Source organism: Schistocerca cancellata, chromosome 8 (assembly GCF_023864275.1).
Source record: "Schistocerca cancellata isolate TAMUIC-IGC-003103 chromosome 8, iqSchCanc2.1, whole genome shotgun sequence".
Taxonomy (NCBI): Eukaryota; Metazoa; Arthropoda; class Insecta; order Orthoptera; family Acrididae; genus Schistocerca; species Schistocerca cancellata.
Genome location: NC_064633.1, coordinates 12,679,784 through 12,702,279, shown reverse-complemented (window position 1 = coordinate 12,702,279; position 22,496 = coordinate 12,679,784). Strand labels below are relative to the sequence as shown.

The 22,496-nt window shown below is 42.1% G+C and overlaps 1 protein-coding gene across 1 annotated transcript in view; it reads right to left on the bottom strand.

The window, feature by feature from the left end:
- The window catches only part of LOC126094968 (odorant receptor Or2-like), a 98,250-nt gene that overhangs the window by 4,793 nt on the left and 70,961 nt on the right, over positions 1–22,496 (bottom strand). The gene's annotated exons all lie outside the window — the stretch shown is intronic.

The following is a 22,496-nucleotide window of genomic DNA, read 5'->3' as shown; positions in this document are numbered from 1 at the left end:
CTGCACTAGAATCTTTGTCCAACAGTTCCTCCTGTAACTTTTGTTGTTTATGAGCGCTATCACCGTGGTTTCCAATAATATTACCAACACGTCTCAATTTAGCATGAGAACCTCCAACTGACCAGCTGCGTGAATTATAATGCAAACGAAAAGCAGGTCGAGGAACATCGCCATGAAGAAGCTGTACCGCATGCTGAAGAACTGCAATACGCTTATTATCTCGTAGACGGGAGTCTCAGTGTCACTGTTGGTACACCGGGCAGTCGCTGGCAGTTCCCTCTCTGGTGGAAAGATGCCGAACTTCCTCATAATGATGGGAATGATGGACCAGACGGCAGGTGAAGACCCTCCCAGGAAAGTCATGCACAGCGTAATAGTTCTCGCCGATTTGTACGATGTATCGAGGATAGAGATTATTTCTGAGTCACCAATCTTGATTTGTTCTGCCCTGGCATCGTCTATTTTCTGCATCATTCGAAAGAAATCTTCCTCTTTCAAAACGAAGGTAAAAAATTTGGTAGGCCAAGAACTGTGGTAATAAGAAGACATGTATCATGGGTGATTTTGTCCATGTATCCTCGGAAGTACCACAGGGCTTGAACCTGGGCGAAGAGGTGGATGAATTGCGTGAAGAGCACCCACGTTCTGTACAGTAGGTACCACTTTGGCTGGAACCATGGCGGTCTCCACACACCACCAAGTGCCAGAACCCGCGCGTTTATCCACAGCGCAGTATCGGACCAGGATATGTTTCCCGACATCACTATCTCTGTGGAAAAAAATAAATCACACAGTAAATGTACCAAGCTTCATTTTACACTTGTGAATCTAGATACCATTTTCATTTAAATAAAATTTACAGATACATACAGAGTACGCTTGGGTATCGGAAGATTAGTACTGATAAACTACGAGCAGTAGAGAATCCAGTCAATTACCAGTTCTAACCCCATCTCTCCAAGTTCCTAATTCACGCTAGAGGTGATAAATGTGTGCAGCGTGTATGATGAAGCAGACGTCAATATCTGCGTGTAGCTAGTATAAATCGCTGACATAAACAACCCGGAAGAGCCTGCTTTGGATTTTTGTTCACTGGGTTACCTGTATGCGTGCGCGAAGTCATTCGATGCGCCAATGTGGATTTTTTGTGTGTCTGTTCTGACACACGTGCTCCCCATTGTGACTGCACTACTGGACGTAGTCGAACCGCAACTTGGAGAGATGACCCGACCACTGATATGTGACATTTCTGTGCCTTTTACATTATTTGCGAAGAGTCACCTTCTGAATCGGCAGACGTACTCGTAAGTAACCTTGTATATTATTGTTTCTCTTGATTCCTCTAGTACACTGTGCTATATAATTTAAGGAACACTTTTTCGAAACCATGCAACTGTCTTCCTTTCCAAGGTGTAAGCAGGAAGGAGCTGCCATCTGAAGTGCGACAAGTGGTTGCCGATTTACATGCACCTAGCGGGACTTCACAGGTTTCTCTATAAACGCACTTTTTAAGCCTCAATCAATTTTTGCATGTGCCAGTGATGGTTTTGTCGATCCCGTGTGGAATTAGAGGGATCCTACGTCGTTTTATTCAGAGATGTATCTGTCACACCCCACGCACCACACGGGAGTGAACCGGAAGCATTGAAACAGCCTGAGCTCATTCTTCGTATCAGATTCAGATTTCGTCGAATAGATTTTAATAGTCTTTAGTCGTTCCGTCCTGCACACCAGAGCAAAAACCGAGGCCGCACTGCGCTCAAAAGAGGTGAGATCACGTTCAACGAGATTCCGATACCACGGTGTCCTTAGAAAAACAATGAACCGTCAAAGATTTGATAACAGTATCGGTCAGGGCGTCTTGCTTTCGCTCGTGACACTACAAATTATAGTTTTCGATGGAAAAATGTTAGGGAATCAACGTCTCACGGGGAAAAGGGAGAAGGGGATGGTTCCATTGACACCCTTTATGCCAACCACTCACGCCATTTCGATTATGAGCGGCAGTGTGCCTGAAATGTTTTCCTCGTCTACTCGTAAGAACACCTTGTGATTTCAGCGATGGACGTCCCGGTTCTGACCTCAAGGGCAGAGGCGTCAAAAGAAGGGGTGAAATGTGGGTAAGATGTGCTGAGGCCAATGTGACAACGCTTGATCGCTTTACGCGTCGCTTAAACTTCTTACCTGCGGTTTTTTTTTTTTTTTTTTTTTTTTTTCTCTCACATGGGTCGACACCTTCCTGTATGAATCGTCGTCGAGTCCGACGATGCTGTGCGGGGCTCCACGCTTTTTGCACCGTTACAGAGGAAGTTCCTTGGTACCTTTGAGACAAATTTCAGACTTAAGCGTCGTAATGGGTGGGGATTATGCGGTTTCAGAAAGTGATTCTGTAATTCCGTTGCACAGTGTATGATAGCTCCTTACAATAACAATTGGGTTTCCTTTCCTGTTATGCAGTATAAGGCATGTCAAAATGGTATGATTATTATAAACTGGAAGTATAACTAAACTGTTCGCTAACTTACGAACAGCAGATACCCTGCAACTGTTAAAGGGGAAATTAAACATTCAACGTACGTTATTAGTGAAATATTGAAATTTCAGTCACATAACACGGATATGAAAACGGCTGCTCTTGAATTAATTTGCAAAAAATATTTGGGTTAGAGGTAGTAGATGTTCAGTACAGTCGAAAAGAACGTTGGCCTAGAAGTTAGCGATCTGAAAAATCATTACTTGTTTTAAATTAGCACTCTAGACCTACTTTCGCTATTATTACCAAAAATAATTTCCACTACACTTTTAGATTTACAGTGAATATTTATTACTAGTGAATCAATGCTGCAAGACAAAATTGCCGACTTATGTTTTACAGTTGCGTCTTTTTCAAGGAACGCTCCTAAATGACTGACCTGTTAGCTATGTACAGTATTTGACCGGATATTCTGATGCACTACATACTTCAATTTTTATGTTCACCGATTTTATAGTGACTATTTGCTCTAATATTTTGTGGGTGTAGCTGCAGGTCACGTTAGTTAGAGTTTTAAGACTACTCGGTTTCGCCGGCCGATGTGACCGAGCGGTTCTAGGCGCTACAGTCTAGGACCGCGCGACTGCTACGTCGCAGGTTCTAATCCTGCCTCGGGCATGGATGTGTGTGATGTCCTTAGTTAGGTTTAAGTAGTTCTAAGTTCTAGGGGACTGATGACCTCAGAAGTTAAGTTCCATAGTACTCAGAGCCATTTCAACCATTACTCGGTTTCCTTGGTCTGTTAATTATTAATTCGTTCTTTGTACACTTATAAAATTTGCTTAGCAACGCTCGCTAATCGTATCCGTACTTCACCGTAACTTATCCGAATCTGGTCATTCCGCACAATATCGTGAGGAACACAATATGCATCAAAAAGGGTAATACTTTGAGTTTGCTTTGATGGGTTTGCGAGTGTCACAAATGCAATTACACGAGAGCCCTTAGTGAGAGAATTACGACTGCCTGTCTAACAAAGTCATGTAGCAAGGTATACATCCGTCAATCTTTCGGCCACTACTCCAAAACCTTTAGTGATAGCAAGAAAGCACCCAGAGACACGCTACCTGTAATAGTCACACAAACGTTACAAATGTTGCATTATTCAAGAAGGAATAAGAAGTGATGTACAAGAATTACGTCTTACATACAAAAATTTTATTAGAGAGGCATGTACGAGTCTCAGAGCTGGTAAACAAAAGCATTCCATTTAATGATATGATTTAAAAATTGAAATTTCTCAGCGAAGATATTGAGAGGAATTTTAATTTCTGCAGATTATTCCGATGGGACACCATGAAATATCCTTTTAATTGTAGCCAGCTAGTACAGCTGCTGCCACTGACTTGGCGATAATATTCAAAATGCCATAGACGTCAAATGGGTAAACATATCTGTCCATATTGTATGTTAAATGTCGTTACTTGTGTTTTTTAGAGGATTTTGTTTTAATAGTGACTTTTGGTGGTTGCCTTAGATTGAAGAACAATTAAATATTCTGCCTAGATGTTGAAACGAAACTAAAAGCTATTTACTCATAATGGGGTTTATATCAAAAAATAAATGGAAGTCATACGCTTTCTCCTTATGGTATGATAAGCACAGTCGTCGTGTTTGAAACTGGAAGATAAGATTAGCTCGTAACCGAACGAATTTGATGAGATTGAAATATAATTCAACAATTTTTTGTAATTGCAGACTCAATTATACACCAATTATACACCAATTTCATGGTGGATATTACGTGCATATTCATATGAGGTTTACATAAAAGCACTCATCTGCGAATGGCACTACACACGTCAATACCTCAGCTGACGCTACACTTTCTGCCTCTTGCGGTAATGGCTCCAGAATCCAGACAACTGCGTAGGTGGCCTGAACGCTGTTCCCTTTTGTAGTCGTTGTTCTGTTTACTTATCCAGTGCCTTAAAAATGCATTCTGTTTGTTGAGGCGAAAGTGCTCACGTACCTTCTAATTTCGGTAGCAAACTGATGCATTAAACAACACTTAGCGTTTCTTTTCGTTTTCTTGATCAAAGAGTAATATCATTTCTTCCCCTATGACATCGATTTATAAATATTGTTGGAGGGTTTGGCCAGCCTGCGGAAAGAAGATTACAGAGACCTGATTGTCTAACTCGAGTGTATGCGTTGTACAAAGAGCGCTTTTAAATTGAAAGTGAATCGCAGTAAGGCTGCGTTACTTACGGCGCTTGTCATTCATTAGTTCCAGAATGAAAGAAAGCCGAGAAATTTGTAACTGTCCTCCTAGAGAATGGGATTCACCGTCACTCGAAAGTCGGAACTGTTCCGAAAAGTGTTTCATGTGTATAACACGGAAGGGCAATACCCTGGTATGACACTTCAGTAATAATACCACACTTCAAGAGATGAGTTCCTGGCGTCGATTGGTGGCAATGAAATACGAGCCGTAATTCAGTCCAAATTCGGGTTTCCTGTGTATAAGCTGACAACGTGTCAGCAACCTAATTTTTTTTTTACCGTAATGGCCACATGTATGCATCATATCGTTGTTTTTCTTCAAAAAGTACGTAATTCTACAGGTGTTTACATGCTTCATTCCTGATACTGAAGTCCGCGTCACATAAGAAGGCGGTCCAATCTTCAGCTGACCTCTGCATCCCCCTCAATTAACCGCTAGTAGCCACTAAGATTCGTTGTCTTCCCGAGCGGCTAGCCGCGAGTGACAAGTAGTTGGCGATAATCTCTCTCGTGCATACTGCACTGTTGCCGTATTTCACGACAACCGAGTCATTAGAAAAAGTTGATGTTGTATCTCCTGAAAATCATCGAAATCGCAAGAAACCTTCAACAGATATAGATGGTTCCGGCAACGGTGGTTTAAAGCGCTCTGTGTGAATATTGAATACCAGACATTACAAAAACTTGTTACAGTTACGAATTACTCCTCACGTCGCACTTTGTCAACGAAGAGAATTTTAAAAAGACATTAGTTTCAGATATGTTAAGAGAAGAATTTTTAGCTGAAAGAAGGGGTACAGATGTAACACGAACCACATCCCTTACAAAGATGCACGACAGAAGAGAAGGTTGTAATCTAACAGTGTATTACCTTAATCAAACATGGATGAATCAGAATCATTGCAGAATACCTGCTGCTAAATGAGCGATGGTTCTGATATCCTGCCATGGCGTAAAAATAAAAACATTTCACACAGTAAAAACCAGACTCGTCCCCAACTCCTGTACCTCGTCAATTTATTTATGCAAATCAAGCGACAAAACGCACGAACTTGACTTTCATGAACGCGAATGTGATTACACAGTTCTACTATTACCCACATTCCACTGTCAACGTAATCTCATGGTGAGTAAGAAAATGTGTGACTAAAAAAATCGTTCAAGATAACAGAAACTGATTAAGTTGCGCATGAAGCAACGTACATCTTTCCTTCGGCGTGGGCGCTAATTGTACGGTATGCTGAAAAGTTTCACGAGAAAGACTGTGATTGGGAGGTGAAGATGGATATAAGCCTAGAACCTGTCATCATAAATGTATAATCACATGGTTCGGACACAGACTCAGATAGCAGTGGCGGTGGTATTACGATGTAAACTTTGGAACAAAGTAAAGTAATAATACATTTTAGTTTGAAAGGTTCATTCTTTAAAAAGTGTGTTTGTCAACATTAGAATTGCATACACAGTATATGAGAAGTTCTTAGCATCTATGGATTAGGAATTTGTATCCTACGAAGTATGCAGAGCATAATATTCATCTTACTGCCCAAGGAGAAGTTAATCTTTTCATAAATTCGTCAAATTCTTCGAAATTTCCATAGGGGTCATTTTCCAGGTGTGACAGGAACGATCACGTGCAGAAATATCGGTGGTTTTCGATGTTATCGGTCAGCATTCCCTCATGTTATTCGCAGAAGTTGCTTAATTCTTTGCTTGTTCAGTGGATTACAAATGCAGTCTCCCACTGTAATGTCGAACGCGTTTGCTTACACTCGTAATGCTTGTTTACAGTTACGATAGTTTTTGCACTGGTCTGTTCTAAGCGAAATTCTTTTTTAAATAGAGTGATTACACTTAACTACAGTCAAACTCACCCACATACACGCCTTACACATATTTTTAAAAATCTTATGGAGTAGAAGCAGTTGTCAATCAATTCCGGTTAGTTAACTCTGTTGCTTATCATATTTTTACTTATAATACAGTGCAAATCGCAATCAATGACAATTATTGCAAGCAGTTTCAACGACCTTGTCGTTACACAATTCTCATTTTGAGAAAAATTGACCTTGACTTCTTCACAAAGCTGTCAACGGACTAAGACGTGAAGTAAGATTTCTCTCATGATGATTCATCGAATTCGGTTTTAAAATTTATTATTCCTCTCATGGATTTAAACTTATAGTACGATGTACTGTAGGCAAACGAGCCTGATTTGTGTCCGCAGCAACACTGTTCGGCAACCTGGACTACGTTTGCACGCTCTCTCTTGCCACCTACGAGCATATCTCATCCGCTCACGCTTCCCTGCTGTTCCACCTCTATGCGCGAAATTGCCAAGTCAAATATGTATTAAGAGGAACAAGACTTCAATCAGTTGAAACAGTGAAAGAGGACCACGGAGGTGGAATTCCAGCTCTTTCCATCAATGGAAAATCCGCATGGAGAGCTGTAGGGGTGAAGGAAGCGAGTAAATTGAGGATGTTTTTGAAAGAAAATGTGTTATAGCACCAGTCTTTTTATTTTCTAACCATGACTCGTAAGTATACAAGCCTCTCCGTCTCGACGTCAGAGACACGTATTCTTATTTCGAAGGTGGCACTATTTAGTTTCTGCACATGATCCACTACGTAATGTTTTCTGGAAACCATTGCTTTTATTCACACACCCAATAATATAACATGGGCGACTTCACCCGAATGTCGGATCAGCTGAAGACAGTAAAATTGCTCATTTTCAATTGTGTATCAACTACTGTTTGTATTGCATTTTGTTGCAATTGGGCGTTGGTCTGTTCTGTGGTTTGACTATTACCTGTATCGTTTTCGAGTTACACTTATTGTACAGTGACAGATGTGTCATCCGCAAGGAGAAAAACTTTTCTGCCATCATCTTTTATAGTGGCTGATAATTCATTTATAACAAAAAAGTAATCGCCTATAACAGAACAATGTGGCGCCCCCATTTACATGTCTCTAGTCAGTTTCAAATCTTTCTCTTGATGCTGGAGTACAACATTTTGGAAAATTGGAAATTTGTGGTAAGGTCTTATTGCACCAAACTGCTGAGGTCATCGGTCACTAAGCCTACACACTACTTAATCTAACTGAAACTAACTTACGATATGGACAACACACACACACCCATGCCCGAGGGAGGACCCGAACCTCTGACGTGGGTGGCCGCACGGACTAACATTTAGGTTTTTGCTTTCCAGTGAACCATTGTTGAGCTTATGTCCCTAATCCAGTCATGTTCCAAGTAATGGAAAGGGGACCACACAATCAAATGCTTTTGCTAAATCCAAAAAAGTCTACTCTCCTCAACTGCTGGTACTCATCTACAAGTAAACAAGCTTTACTTTCTGTAGATATTCTTCGAGCAACTATAATGACATGCACGCCTACTCTCGAGAAAACTGCTAGGTCACAAATCTTCGAGAACAGTGGTAGCAAAGAAATTAGCCGCGAATTCTCTGTATTAACTTTTTCCCTCCTCTTATAAAATGATTTCAATATCGACAAGTAGAGAGGGAGTGGAAGAGCTCGATAGCCTAAAATGTCTTTCGGTGTCACGTTAGAGCTTTGCGTGTCATATTGAAGGTCATTCTCGTCAAACGGCATGGTCACACAAGGGTGGGGATGGGACAGAAAAGGGGAGATCATCCAATATGAATCAAGCTCCGTCTCATCCCCACCCACAATCCCAATTCGCCCTCATCAAATGGGATAGTTCGAACTCCCAGCACTGTCATGAGCGGACCTGCCGTTAAATTTTTGTAGCATTTTATTGTTTGAAAATAACTCAGTCAGTGGGATGGAGGCGTAACATCGAGCATCGATACCGATACCCCTGTCGCACCTAGACTACCTGCTGTTGGTGCGCAAGTTTGCGAAGATGTCTGGGGCGTCGCACATAAATTAAATCAGCACACGTTTTAATTCCTTGGAGTCCATGGAACATCATACCAGTTCACACGTAATTATGCAGAATGTACATAAAGTGTGGGTACACTTTCATTTATTCATTGCACAAGAGCAAAACATTGTAAAGATATCATACACATGTCATTTTGAAGAGAAACCCTGAAAGTGTTTTTCTTTTCATGTATACCTCCACAGTGTAGTTAGGTAATTTGGCGGTAGTCAGCGGTATCGGCCGTGCTACAGAAGGGGACAGCAGTTCCACGAAATAGCCTCCCCGATCACCACATATCACTCCGTGTGTTTCTTTTCTGTGGGAACACATTAAAGATCTGGTGTACGTACCGCCTCTCCCACGTGATGTAGCAGACCTTCAGGAGAGAATACAGGAAGCGACTACCACAGACGACGATGTCATGCTGGGACGGGTATGGCAAGAACTTGATCACCGTACTGACATCTGCCGGGTCACACACGGTTCGCATATCGAATGTTTGTTAAAAAGCTTTAAGAGTTTCTCTTCAAAATGCAATAATTATGACATCTGTACAAAGTTTAGTTCTTATAGAATAAATGATAGAAAGTGTTCCCGGACTTTATGTACAGCCTGTATATACACAAATAAAAAAAAAAGGTTTTGAATCAGGCCGGTTTCCAGAACTAATGAAGATAGAAGTTCACTGTGGATATTGAATCACAGAAACAGTCCCTTTGACTGTTCAGAGGTGTCACTAAACCCGCCCAAAGATGTAAACAACCATGCATGAGCATCGCCTATTAGTCGGAGGAGATACGACAGTCGATCAGTTGAAGTCATTCCACCAGGAAGGAGATACACGGCTCGTGTTGTCTGTAGTTCAACCACGTGTAAACGGCCAATAACGCGGTTCAGTTGCGTCCGCATTGTTACTTTGTGCCAGGAACAGCTCCCAAGTGTCTAGGCGTCTCGAACTGAACCAAAGCGATGTTGTTCGGACATGGAGGAGATACAGAGAGACAGGAACTGTCGATGACACGCCTCCCTCAGGCCGCCCAAGCGCTACTACTGCAGTGGATAACGGCGACCTACGGATTATGGTTCGGAAGAACCCTGACAGCAAAGCCACCATGTTGAATAATGCTTTTCGCGCAGCCGCAGGACGTCGTGATATGACTCAAACTGTGCGCAGTAGGCCGCATGATGCGCAACTCCACTTCCGACGTCCATAACGAAGTCCATCTTTGCAACCACGACAGCATGCAGCGCGGTACAGGGGGGCCCAACAATATGACGAATGGACCGCTCAGGATTGGCATCACTTTCTCTTCACCGATGAGTGTCGAATATCCTTCAACCAGACAATCGTCGGAGACGTGTTTGGAGGAAACCCGGTCAGGTTTAACGCTTTAGACAGACTTTCCAGTGAGTGCAGCGAGGTGCATGTTCCTGTTATTTTGGGGTAGCATTATCTGGGACCGACGTATGCCGATGGTGGTCACTGAAGGCACCGAAGCGTCTGTACGATACGTGAGTGCCATCCTCCGACCGACAGTGCAACCACAACGGCTACATATTGACGAGGCAATCGTTTCCATGGACGACAATTCGCGCCCCATCATGCACATCTTGTGAACGACTTCCTTCAGGACAAGACAACGCTCGACTAGAGTGCCCAGCATGTTCTCCAGACATGAGTTAAATTCTGAAAATTAAGGGAATACGGTGGTCCATTGATCGTGACTGGGCCAAACATCTCACGAAATAAGCATCAAACGAAAAAAACTACAAAAAACGAAACTTGTCTAGTTTGAAGGGGGAAACCACATGGCGCTATGGTTGGCCCGCTACATGGCGCTGCCATAGGTCTAACGGATATCAACGGCGTTTTTTTTAGATAGGAACCCCCATTTTTTATTACATATTCGTGCAGTACGTAAACAAATATGAATGTTTTAGTTGGACCACTTTTTTCGCTTCGTGATAGACAGCGCTGTAATAGTCACAAAGAAATGGAGGCAAAAAGGAATACAAACGTCTCAAAAATGAGATCGACAGGAAGTGCAAAATGGCTAAGCCGAGATGGCTGGAGGACAAATGTAAGGATGTAGAGGCTTGTCTCACTAGGGGTAAGATAGATACTGCCTACAGGAAAATTAAAGAGACCTTTGGAGAGAAGAGAACCACTTGTATGAATATCAAGAGCTCAGATGGAAACCCAGTTCTAAGCAAAGAAGGGAAAGCAGAAAAGTGGAAGAAGTATATAGAGGGTCTATGCAAGGGCGATGTACTTGAAGACAATATTATGGAAATGGAAGAGGATGTAGAGGAAGATGATATGGGAGATACGATACTGCGTGAAGAGTTTGACAGAGCACTGAAAGACCTGAGTCGAAACAAGGCCCCGGGAGTAGGCAACATTCCATTAGAAGTACTGACGGCCTTGAGAGATCCAGTCCTGACAAAACTCTACCATCTGGTGAGCAAGATGTATGAGACAGGCGAAGTACCGTCAGACTTCAAGAAGAATATAATAATTCCAATCACAAAGATAGCAGGTCCTGACAGATGTGAAAATTACCGAACTATCAGTTTAATAAGTCACGGATGCAAAATACTAACGCGAATTCTTTACAGACGAATGGGAAAACTGGTAGAAGCCGACCTCGGGGAAGATCAGTTTGGATTCCGTAGAAATACTGGAACACGTGAGGCAATACTGACCCTACGACTTATCTTAGAAGCTAGATTAAGGAAAGGCAAACCTACGTTTCTAGCATCTGTAGACTTAGAGAATGCTTTTGCCAATGTTGACTGGAATACTCTCTTTCAAATTCTGAAGTTTGCAGGGGTAAAATACAGGGAGTGAAAGGCTATTTACAATTTGTACAGATACCAGATGGCAGTTATAAGAGTCGAGGGGCATTAAAGGGAAGCGGTGGTTGGGATGGGAGTGAGACAGGGTTGTAGCCTATCCCCGATGTTATTCAATCTGCATATTGAACAAGCAGTGAAGGAAACAAAAGAAAAATTCGGAGCATGTATTAAAATCAATGGAGAAGAAATGAAAACTTTAGGGTTTGCCGATAACATTGTAATTCTGTCAGAGACAGTAAAGGACTTGGAAAGGCAGTTTGAACGGAATGGACAATGTCATGAAAGGAGGGTGTAAGATGAACACCAACAAAAGCGAAACCAGGATAATGGAATGTAGTCGTATGAAATCGAGTGATGCTGCGGGAATTAGATTAGGAAATGAGACACTTAAAGTAGTAAAGGAGTTTTGCTATTTGGGGAGCAAAATAACTGACGATGGTCAAAGTAGAGAGGATATCAAACGCAGACTGGCAATGGCAAGGAAAGCGTGTCTGAAGAAGAGAAATTTGTTAACATCGAGTATAGAAGTAAGTGTGAGGAAGTCGTTTTTGTATGGAGCGTAGCCATGTATGGAAGTGAAACATGGACGATAAATAGTTTGGACAAGAAGAGAATATAAGCTTTCGAAATGTGGTGCTACAGAAGAATGCTGGAGATTGGATGAGTAGATCACATAACTAATGAGGAGGTATTGGATAGGATTGGGGAGAAGAGAAGTTTGTGGCACAACTTGACTAAATGAAGGGATCGATTGATAGGACATGTTCTGAGGCATCAAGGGATCATCAATTTAGTGTTGGAGGGCAGTGTGCAGGGTAAACCGTCCGGCTTTGTGAGAACGCATGCTGTTACAGCGTGATTGCCTGTAAATACCACATTATGCGATAAATGCTCAGAATGATGTCCGCCAACCTCAGTGCATTGGGCAATACGTTTAACGACATTCCTCGCAACAGCGAGTAGTTCGGCTTCGGTAATGTTCGTACATGCATTGACAATGCGCTGACGCATGTTGTCAGGCGTTGCCGGTGGATCACGATAGCAAATATCCTTCAACTTTCCCCACACACAAAGAAATCCTGGAACGTCATATCCGGTGAACGTGCGGGCCATGGTACGGTGCTTTGACGACCAATCCACGCATCATGAAATATGCTATTCAACCTCACGCGAGCAATGTGCCGGACATCCATCATGTTGGAAGTATATCGCCATTCTGTCTTGCAGTGAAACATCTTGTAGTAACATCGGTAGAACATTACGTAGGAAATCAGCATACACTGCACCGTTTAGATTGCCATCGATAAAATGGGGGTCAATTATCCTTCCTCCCATAATGCCGCACTATACATTAACCCGCCAAGGTCGCTGAAGTTCCACTTGTCGCAGCCATCGTGGATTTTCCATTGCCCAATAGTGCATGTTAATGCCGTTTTACGATACCACTGTTGGTGAATGGCACTTCGTCGCTAAATAGAACGCGTGCAAAATCTCTGTCATCGTCCCGTAATTTCTCTTGTGCCCAGTGGCATAACTGTGCACTACGTTCAAAGTAGTCGCCATTCAATTACTGCTGCCTAGAAATATGGTACCGAAGCAATCGATGTTGATGTAGCGTTCTCAACAGCGACATTTTTTAGATTCCCGATTCTAGCGCAATTTGTCTGCTACTGATGTGCGGATTAGCCGCGACAGCAGCTATAACACCTACTTGGGCATCATCATTTGTTGCAGGTTGTGGTTGATGTTTCACATGTGGCTGAACACATCCTGTTTCCTTAAATAACGTAACTATCCGACGAACGGTCCAGACACTTGGATGATGTCGTCCAGGATACCGAGCAGCATATGTAGCACACGCCCGTTGGGCATTTTGATCACAATAGCCATACATCAACGTGATATCGACCTTTTTCTGCAATTGGCAAACGGTCCATTTTAACACGGGTTATGTATCACGAAGCAAATATGGTCCGCACTGGCGAAATATTACGTGAAACCACATACTTAAACGTTTCTGACTATTACAGCGCCATCTGTCACAAAGCGAGAAAAGTGGTCGAACTAAAACATTCATATTTCTTTACGTACTAGGCGAATATGAAGAAAAAAATGGGGGTTCCTATTTAAAAAAGACGCAGTCAATATCCTTTTGACTTATGGCAGCGCCATGTAGCGGGCCAACCATCGCGCCATCTGGTTTCCCCCTTCAAGCTAGACAAGTTTCGTTCTTTGTAGTTTTTTCGTTTGACGCTAATTTCGTGAGATATTTAGCCCGGTCACGATCAATGGACCACCCTGTATATATTCCAACAATCGGTAAAACAATACATTAAGTTTGAAAATTTCGGTTTTGCAACACTAACGGCGGAAGGTCCATAATAATTTGTAAAATGATACACAGGACATAAAATCCCGTCTGAGGCCTGCGATCATTTTTATGTTAATAATTGGCAACCAATGCTGTACAATCACATTAAAGTCACGTGATGCTCAATTGACTCTTATTAGAACATGTGAAATCTCATGACTTTATTGCGATTGTACAGCATTGGTTGCCAATTATTAACTGGTAAAATCTTTCGGAGGAAATTACAATAACCTTTCAAGTGCAGAAGGCGATAATGTTGGGACCTGAAGGAAACTATAACAACATGTTTTCGGGGCTGAAGACCCACAACAAACTTTGTCAAATTAAAAATATAAAATACAGTTAAATTACAACATTAAGACTCCCAAAATTATAATTAAGAGAACGGCACTCAGTAGTCTCCTGTAGATCGGTCTGCCCTCGTTCAATTAGGCGAGAAAGGTGTTGAGTACAACAACAACTAGTGCGAACCCAACCAAGGTACAGTCACGGACCTACCGACCAACCGACTGCTTACCACGACAGAGTACATGAGAACTCAAGCACAAAAGGTTACGAACGTGATAATCCACAATGATGTACGCATTAGTTGTCAAAATTACACACCATGTTGGACAGTGACAACAGAGGAGGATAGGACGGTGTCTGAAATTACGCAGGTAACCGGAACACTAACGACCACAAGGCAGAAAATTGCGCTGGTACTATTGAATTTAAGATACGGTTATATAGTTAACTTCACCCAAAACAACTCTGCCTGAATTTACGTCAGTGGCCAGGGCAGGTAACCAGAACACTAACAGCCACAAGGCAGAAAATTCCGCTGGTGCGCTCGACCTGTAGTCAACCAATATAGTTAATTGCACCACAAAGCGGCTAAATTTCATTAATAGAAACACTCTGTGTTGCTCACAGGAAAACCTCCCCAACAGCGAACCACCGAATTGAACCACCACAACATGAATGGTCGTGGCTTGGGTAGTTGAAACCACTAATCAACTTCAACGTCCTGGGTCGGTGAACCACGAAGCTCGTAGCGATCGGACAGCCCCACACACGCTCCGAGACTGCGCAATGACCGGCAGCGGCCCCAGCCGACTGCACCGCGCGGAGATATCTTCCCTGCTACGCAGAAACCGACCGACCACCTCAGAATGCCGACAACATCTAAAATAGTCGTCAGTCGACATAACGCCAGTGACACACACAACCTGGCAAACACTGCACAAAGACCTGCATGATACTCAACAGTAACTAAGCACGCACGAAGACACTTCGGGAGTAGATGCACGCACACACAGCTGACTCATGAACGATCGGCGAGCCAGAACGCGTCGTCCGGTAGGACGACCGACCGACGATGCACCAAGGCCGTGGCCCCGCTTAAGTGATGCGTGGCGGCAATGGTCGGGCGAGCCATGTCGACGCAGAGCTCACAGCTCCAACCCGACTGCACTGGTGCCGCATTGCGACTCTCCGACTGACAGGTCCGGACTGCGCTCCAGACGCGTTCCAACTGACTGGCAGCGCGAACTCGCGACCCGAGCTTGCGACCCGAATTGCCTATCAGAACTGGCTTAGGGCAGATTTTTTTTCCTTTATTGTTATTTTTATACCTGTACAACAACAGGTAGGCTGGCAGCAGCATTTTACACCGCTCTTCAGCCTCAGAGTTAACAATTAGTATAGGAGACATATAAGAGAATGAATAGAGGCTGGTAAAAAACAGTAGATACAGAACATAAGAAACACGAAGCCGTTCACACTGGACGAAAAACCACTAAAACTGTCGACACGACGCACAAACACTGATGAGTTCAAACAAATGGTTCAAATGGCTCTGAGCACTATGGGACTCAACTGCTGAGGTCATTAGTCCCCTAGAACTTAGAACTAGTTAAACCTAACTAACCCCGCAGGACATCACAAATATCCATGCCCGAGGCAGGATTCGAACCTGCGACCGTAGCGGTCTTGCGGTTCCAGACTGCAGCGCCTTTAACCGCACGGCCACTTCGGCTGGCCACTGATGAGTTCGACAGCACATGTGAACATTGGAGCGTGACGGCGGACACTTACACAAACACGACGACACACACATGAGAAAACTAATGGCGATGATCTCCAGCGCGCATATGTCCTCGTACCGCATACGAGTCCAGGGACCTCTCAAGAGGGGAAGAAGGGGGAGGGGGAGGGAGAGGGGTGAGCAAAGATGCCAATGGCAGAGGAGTAGGAGTGAATGGGGGTAGGGGAAGCCTGGGGGAGGAGTGGGGAGAGAGGGAGGTGGGAGAGAAGGGAGAGAGGGTGCCCATAGGAACAAAACACAGAAGGAGGGAGGGATGATCAAAGTTGGTAGGAGGGATAGATGGAGGGGAGGAGGGTATCATCAGGGAGGGGGAGCTGGCGGAAGCCACCTTGGGAGACGGTATGGAGAATGGAGAGATGGAGAGTAGGTGGGACGTGGAAGTACAGAGGTGGCAGCGGGTGGGGGCAGGAGAGGATGGGAGAGACCAGCGAGTGAGGAGGATCGTGTTTATGGGAGGTGTAGAGGATCCGTATCCGTTCGAGGAAAAGGAGGAGGTGGGGGAAGGGAATAAGGTCGTAAAGGATCCGCATGGGGGAGGGGAGACAGATGCGATAGGCGAGGCGAAGAGCATGGCGTTCTAGGAGGTGATGGGATTTGTAAAAGGATGGGGGAGCGAAGATCCAGGCAGGGTGGGCGTAGCAAAGGATAGGGCGAATGAGATATTTATTGGTATGGAGGATGGTGGAGGGGTCCAGGCCCCAAGTACGGCCGGAAAGGAGCTTGAGGAGACAGAGCTGGGAGCGTGCCTTGGCTTGGATCGTCCGGAGGTGGGGGGTCCAGGAGAGGCGACGGTCGAGGGTGACACCAAGGTACTTAAGGGTGGGGGTGAGGACGATAGGACGGCCGTAGATGGTGATGTAGAAATCGAGGAGATGGAAGGAAGGGGTGGTTTTGCCTACAATGATCGCCTGGGTTTTGGAAGGGCTTATGGCAGACAACAACTGGGAAGTTATAGCAGTCGAGCAAAGATACTGTGAGAAGGGATATATCGATACATGCTGCTTATGCCCCTCATGGTCAGGCAATGCAGCAACTCAGTGACAGTAGTAATTTAAATTAATTTAGTGAGGTGAAAGTATGTTAAAAACAGGGTGTAAATACATGATGGCGGGAACACGAGCCACGAACGTTTCAATAGGGATGATGAAGCAGTCTTACCCATAGATGAAATGAGTCCTTGTCAGCGCAGACTGCCGTTTTCTCCCGTAGAATATTTCTCTCTTTACAGTGTTGTTAAGTCATGCTCACTTTGTCCAGACCCATGGTGACAGTCAGATAATTAGTTAGTTACATGTTCCATAGATGATTTGAGCGACTGTTTTATTGGAATGATATGAAACAAGGCAGTCTACAGGATATGTATAAATGATCAGTACAAACATTAATTTACACATTATTATCTTTAGTCCTACTCATGCAACTACATTTATTAATTTTGTACTGGCTTTTTAGTCATCAATTATTCTAAAAATAGAAAAAAATATTATTGCACTTTTTCTTGTCTATGTTGACCTATTTATTCTATATCTGAACAAAACTTAAATTTGTCACCCTTGATTTAAAAAAAAATCGTCCAATAAACTGAACACTGGGTGAGAAGTTAGTTGAAGCTGACAAATATCAAGTCAACCATTAAATATTTTACAGCACTATTTAGTGCGAAAAAACTATCCCAAAACAAAATTTTACAAAATTCAAGATTGAATACATACTGTTAGCAGTTTCAACTTCTGAAATTATCACATACAGGACCATAAGTATGTTGAACCTATACAGAAAAGAAATTTCTTTACATTCATTATGTATGGAAAGCTGCAAAGCAATTTGCAACATTCCTTAGGCAAAGGTGATTATCACATTTTGAAAATATTATTTTTAATTTCCCCAGAGAGGGGTTGTTTTTATTATACATCTACCTCCATCTTTCGATTTACATACCATTTCGAGGTGGTTTATACCATCGTACCCCACATTTGATGGAAGTCGTCTCTCTACTCGGGATCCCTTCTGTTCAACGATTTTTTCTACTTTTTCGCTGCTAGACCTCCTTCTTTTTCTCTTCAGATTTTTCCCGCTACATTCACTCGACAATGCAGTAAGTCGAGCACTTTCTTATCTTAAATTTTGTTTATTAGACAGTATTTTTGATATTGCAACCAATTGTTAACTAAAGCAAAATCCATAGCATTCATCATCAAACAAATGTACTCCATCCATTGCTTGGCTGCACAGCTGAACAACTTGTGGGCACTGGATTAATATGATCTTAATGATTTATCCCATCGATGAACAGTGTCTTCTTCACCTTCTGCAACAAATTTGAGCCGAGCTCTGCTATCAAGCCACTTTGTCAGCACTGCATCATTACCTGATCAGAAAATCTTCTATCCTTCTTTCTGATATCAGTGTCATTTATCGAAGTAGGAGGAAAGACTGTTTACACGAACTGTGCCAGCAACAAATATTTTTCTGATTTAGTACTTCACAAAGATGGCAAGAGGAGAAATAATTGTCAAAATGCAGCTTGTGTCCTTCGCTTTTTATTCTGTCAGACAAGTGGCGAACAAGAAAGGCACATAAACCAAATATTTCCTTGTTATGTGCATCAAGCACAATGGCTGACCTGATAAATTAAGATATCATAAGCAATGCCGTTCCTACCTGCCGCAATGAATATTTTGTTCGACGTGGATAAGGCTTGCCTTTCACATACTGCTTGATTGAAAACTGATCTTTGAACTCAACCATCTGTTCATCAGTACATAATGATTCTTCAAGCAACAGCTCTAAACATATTGTTCCGGTGGCATTGCACAAAGCATGGGCTATATATAATATGTCACTTGTGCCTGCATGGCGTTCTAAATTGATGACTAGATACAGAGTATTGTGCAGCTGGAAAAGCCTGTCTCTAGTCACATTATCTGTGAACAAACCTATTCTAATCAACCTGTCAAAAATTTAAAGTGCCTTTCGCTATATGCAACCAATGAGTGTTTTTATTTCATATCTATTAGTTGTTTTTGAAATTTACATTACCAGACTGCAAAGTATGTATGTTTGTGAATCTCGAAAACAGTTCCCATTATTGTTCAGTGCCGTACTTCGTAAATTAACTGATAACGTCTCCTACAAGTCATAATGACCGCAGCGCAGTTCCTCGAAATTTCTTCTTTCCTAGTGAGATATTAATATTGTAGTTTATTATTATGTACAGTCCTGTATATGCAGGTAGCTGATTGGACTTTCCTTCAAGATCAGCATCATGAAACGAAGCTGTCTCCACTGCACTTCCTGTGAATTTCTTCTGTATCACCAGCACATATTCTTTTGTTGTCATTTTTTCACATACAATCCTTGTACCTTGGCAAACAGCAGCTGCAATATATTCACGATTATCTTCATCATCTAATATATGAATATCAGTATCAGAAACATCTCCTTCCATCAAGTCCAGGATATTCTAGACATGCTCTGGCTTTCTAATGCCGTCCAGTTTTCTGTGCTCTATAAACAAAGCAAAGTTTTTGAAACCTGCCACATGTGTCACTAACGAAAATATAAAATACAGCACAAATTAGAGGACATGCTCCCTAAAGTAATAATATACAAGCTCATACTGTATGTTATGTTGCAAAATAAAACTGAGATGTTGCTTGAATGAACGTAATAAGAGACTAATGGGTTGAAAACAGACTTATCTCACAGCCTTCACTGTACCTTACTATATAAAAGATATTGCCATATAGTTCTGATGTCCTGAATGTGGGACGACAGCTCAAGTGTATTAGTAGTCTTATGACTCTTGCCATGATCTCAATCTTTGCAGATGGCTCTTTCTCCACTTTTTTTCTTGAGCCTCAGAAAGTGTGCATATTGCATCAATCACTACGTAAATAAGACTTAGCTGGAGAACTTTGAAATGGGTCATCCATTTCCACTATTTTCCTATGTAATACATCATTCCAGCGAGAAATACGGTACTAAAAAAGACTAAACAGGTATCGCAGGTGAACCAAATCATTTACTGTTATAAAATGTATAAAAAGCCGTTCGACGCCAGGTCTGAAGAGGTTCAGAAGTAATTCTTTAAAAGAACTAGGAGACGTCCAAGAGAAATGATTTTAAATTAGATTTAATACTTGCTTTGCTACCTTCGAATATTTTGTGTGGTTGGGCAAACGATCAAAAACTTTTGTTGCTACATATTAAACACTTTCCTGAGCCAATGACAGCTTTAACAATGGCTAATAAAGCTCATTTTTCACTGGTGATCTAGGTATGGACATCAGTGGCCTTTTCAACTTGGGATAGGTTTTTATGACGAATTTCAGTAGAGAATGTGTATTTACTGAGACGGTGAACATAAAATGCCCATCTCCTTGAACATGAGTGAACAATACATTTTTTTCTTGCTGCTGGCTTTTGTGCATGAGTTCTTTTCTCAGTGCTGAACTACCCCGGAAAATTATTCCATATGGCGCTACTGAGTACAAATATGCAAAATATGTCAGAAGGTCATACGTTTGTTTGAAAGTGGAGCTATTATACGAGGAGCGAACATAGCTGAAGTAAATTGTCTGAGAAGGTCAGTAATATGCTTTTTCCAGTTCAAGCTTTTGTCAATATGGAAAGAAAAGTTCTTGTAGTCTTTTCTGTGTGGTTTCACATTTAATGTACTGTGTACTACTGGCCAATGTTCTTAAGTATTTGAGTCTTTTTGACAAGGATTTTAAAAAGTTCTCCTTTTGTTTTCTTTTATTTTAATACTGTTGTTGCTGTTCACAGGTAATGATTTTTACGTGCCTACGTGGGATACAACTTTGTAACACGCACTGTAGGTGGTGCTGTGTTGTTTTACTGTTCAATGATTTTAAATAGTTGACGGTTTTTGGTGAAGAACTTAAAAAGTAATAATTTTATTGTTGACTACCACGGATTCACAGTAAACGATTTTTACGTGCCAACATGGCATACAGCCTTGTATTACGCACCATATGTGGCGCTGACGTGTGTTATTGGTCAGTGATCTTGAGTATTTGAGAATTTTTGGTAAAGATTTTAAAAAGCATTAATTTTATTGTAGACTTGTACGGTTGCTGTATGAATTGTTGTATTTTCGATGGTTGCAGAATATTTTAAGAAATAGGGCGCCCCCTTGCTGATGTTTCCTTACGACAGCGGAAGGGGTAAACTGACCGTTATCCGTATGCACCGTAAATATTCATTGCATATTTCTTAACATCTTGGAAAATGCCCTTTTAGAACAATTTTGGTATATGCTTAAGAATTTGGTAAGAACTGTATTATGCATGAGTGTAAATTTGGTTTCCCGCCCTGTAGGATGATCTGAAAATGGGTCCCTGCCCGAAACTAGTCATTGAATGAATAAAAAGTAAACATTTGCAACTTAGACTGGTTGTTCGTTCTACTGAATAACATTTTGCAGTCTGATTGTTAAATATGATATATATATACCAGATCTACGTTAAAGCCTCAAATTCCATAATACTAACGTTTTTCTAAGGGAATACCAAGATCTACGCAAAGAGAGAAAGATTACAAGTGCGTGTATTTCATCGTACCGAACGACACACGCTCTGAACGTCATCCCTATAAATTGTGATGCTCGCATGGTGAAATAGTTTCTCCGACTACATTACCTCAAGTCTCAAAACTTTAGTTATAAACACCCTTTGTGACCACTGTGAAACACAAGAAGACTGAAATTAAGGATTTGTATTATTGGACTCTCCTGCGATTTCTTGCTATTACCTGTTCATTAGGTCGAGAGTTTATTAGAGGGCCCAAAGACGGTTATGATATATAGAAACTGTTAGACATAAACTTTCTATATCTCTCTGAGTTGGATTGCATAACAATGCAAATAAAAATGGTCATTCATAGTTTGTTGCCAATTATACGGATCAAGTATCCATATTTTATGCTATATAGAAGACGATAATCCTGTCAACCGCCACAGTGGTACTATGTTGACGTAACTGTTGGTCGTACTTACAGCACTGTCTGTCAATTACCAGCTGTAGGAGTACGTGAATATTTTTAATCGGTGCAATACAGTTCATCTCAACAAGAACACACATATTATGAGGTATTATATTGCCAAAATTATCGATTGCTGTGCCACGGCTTGGTTATTGTAGGAACGAATACATAGTTTATATTCATTGCCACTAGATGTCGCTCGACTTCTGTCTGCTTGGTTACCGTCACATGTTGCAAAATGGCTATCCCAAACAGAAATCACTTTGTCGTCTCGCGTTTGCAAGGTATAATAGTGTGATGAGAGTGGAAATGTTTTTGAGGCTGAGGTACCAAACTGATTCTCGGAATCAATGGAACATTCGCAGATGGTGCCTACAGCGTCTAGACACACGATGTGTATGTGAAGGAAAGGGTCCTGGCCCACCCGTGTTTCCGACGAAAATGTTGCACGAATTGAAACTGCTTTCCAACGTAGTCCTACAAAACTCAACTCG